Source organism: Furipterus horrens, unplaced genomic scaffold (genome assembly GCF_987537825.1).
Source record: "Furipterus horrens unplaced genomic scaffold, mFurHor1.1.pri manual_scaffold_17, whole genome shotgun sequence".
Taxonomy (NCBI): Eukaryota; Metazoa; Chordata; class Mammalia; order Chiroptera; family Furipteridae; genus Furipterus; species Furipterus horrens.
The window spans coordinates 70930286-70932422 of NW_028327187.1; the positions used below are offsets into that span (position 1 = coordinate 70930286).

The 2137-nt window shown below is 53.1% G+C and overlaps 1 pseudogene; it reads right to left on the reverse strand.

The window, feature by feature from the left end:
* Positions 1-965, reverse strand: LOC149991176 (melanoma-associated antigen 11-like; annotated as a pseudogene).
* Between the last annotated feature and the right edge of the window lie 1172 nt (positions 966-2137).

Below are 2137 nucleotides of genomic sequence, written 5' to 3' on the forward strand. Positions count from 1 at the left end.
TCAGGCCCTTTCATCCTCATTGCTCTCCACCCCTTCTGACAGGCATAGAAAAAAACTGGGATCCTTGCTCTCTGCCCTCAGCAAATACTCCAGGATTTTCAACTTGCTGGTTCCAGCGTGGGCACTGGGACCCCACAGGAACTCGTAGAGTGCAGGATGGCTGCTGAGTACCTGCCAGACCTCCAGGAACTGTTCCTGCACCCCAACTTTGGGGATGAACTCCCTGAGCTCCCCATAGATGTAATGCTTCCTCCAGGCATGCTCCCCATTCAGTGCTTCCCAGACCTTCTCCTCAGGGGCACAGTCGCCCTCTAGGAGAATCACTCTCAGGAGCATGACCAGGGGGCTGATCTTGGGCATGGTCTGCCCATTGCTCGCCATCCCATCACAGGCGAGGCCCGGGTTGGTGACCAGAACATAGGTGTGGTCGCTGAGATCCACTTCCTTTACATCAGTGCCAAAGAGGAGCTGCATGCACTCAGAGGCTAGTCTGAAGATCTCAGGGAAGTGGTCCTGCTACTCTTTGATGATGCTACTCAGCATTTGTGTCTTTGTGGTAGGTTCCTTTGCATGATACTTCAGGAGCAGGAACTCCACCAGGTCAGCCATCTTCAAATATATGGTATCTTAGAGTGAGGACTCAGCATCTTCACAGACTTCTCTGCTGCTTGGCCCCTCCTCATCTTGGCTTCTGAGTCCTTCATCCTCAGATTGGCTCCATGGAAGGGCTGCCGTGGCAGGGGGGAAAGCAGGCACTCTGGGGGCTCTGGGGCGGACTAGGCGCCTCAGCAGCAGGCTAGGCTGTCTGGTAACAAGTCAGAGAGAGAGAAAGAAAAGGGGGAGGCAGACAATGCCACCTCTTCCTCAGCCCCAATCTGCTGTGCCTCCAACAGGCCCTGGTTTTCTCTTTGATCCTGACGGTCTTCCTCAAGCTTGCAGAGCTCACTCATCTGACCCAGAGGCATGATGACTTGTGTCGGGTGGCAACAAGAGTGTGGGTGGGAGGTGGGTGATGGGAACCCACCTGAATGGGGAAGAGAGTGTGTGAGTGGCCTCAGCTGACAAATGCACCTTAGGCAGCTCTGATGAAGGAGACTTTTAGGTCTAATCTTTAGGGGTGCTGTTAGGTCACACAGGGGTCTCACCTCCTGTGTAACCTGTCCCCTAACATTCTGAAAAAGGAAGTGAGAAGGCTGCTCAGACATTTCCTCTCAGGCCTCATATCCCTAAGATCCCCCACCCTGAAACTACTATGCAGCTGGCACTGTCATAGGTTCTGGGTCTAACAGTGGGATCGTGTAAGGTGGGGTGCTAGAAATTTCCTTCATTTCTCGGTGGGAGATCCTTCCCTGCTAACTCAGGCCCAGTTTCCACCTCCCTCCCTCACCCGCTAGCTTGAGACCAAATTCTTACAAGACTGAACATCGCTGAAACATAACAGAGAAATTTCCCTTATTTGGCACCACCTGCCCGAGAGCTTATTGTGTCCATCAAGTGACAACAACGAGTGGCCATACACTATGGGTTCCACATGGCCTGGTGTAAAGGGTCTCCTCAGTCCTCACCATGACCCCTGCCAGGTTCTAGGACCCTGCCTCAACTGACATGAGTCCAGACCCTGAGACCAAGACCATGCCTTTCCTGAAACCACGAATCTGAAAATGAGAAGGCGTTCAGCATGAAAGCCTTGCCCAGCGGTTCCACGGCTGACAGTGGCACAGAGCAGATTTCTTTGGGGCCCACACATTGTTCTGGGGATTGAGGTACACTCACTCCTCCTTCAGCATCCCTGCCTTGACTCTTGGCAGGACCTGGGGTCTCTGCTCTCTGCTGAGCAGAAGTACTTCCTCAAATGAGCTGATGTCATCTTCTCAGACCAAGGTCCTCACCTCCCTAGAAGACTACAGAACAAAGTGAGGAGGCTCATATCCATATCCCCAAACCACCCAACCCCTGCCAACCGCACAAAAGGTTGACAGCAGAGACTGTGCCATCTACCTTAGCTGGGTTTCCCAGTCCTTCTACAGGTTACTCATTTTTAGTCATGCCATGAATTGCCCTGTTTCCAGGCCCCCCGCTTGGAACAGTTGACCTCTCCCACTTAGACCAAGACCTCACCTTCCTGAGGACTCCCCAC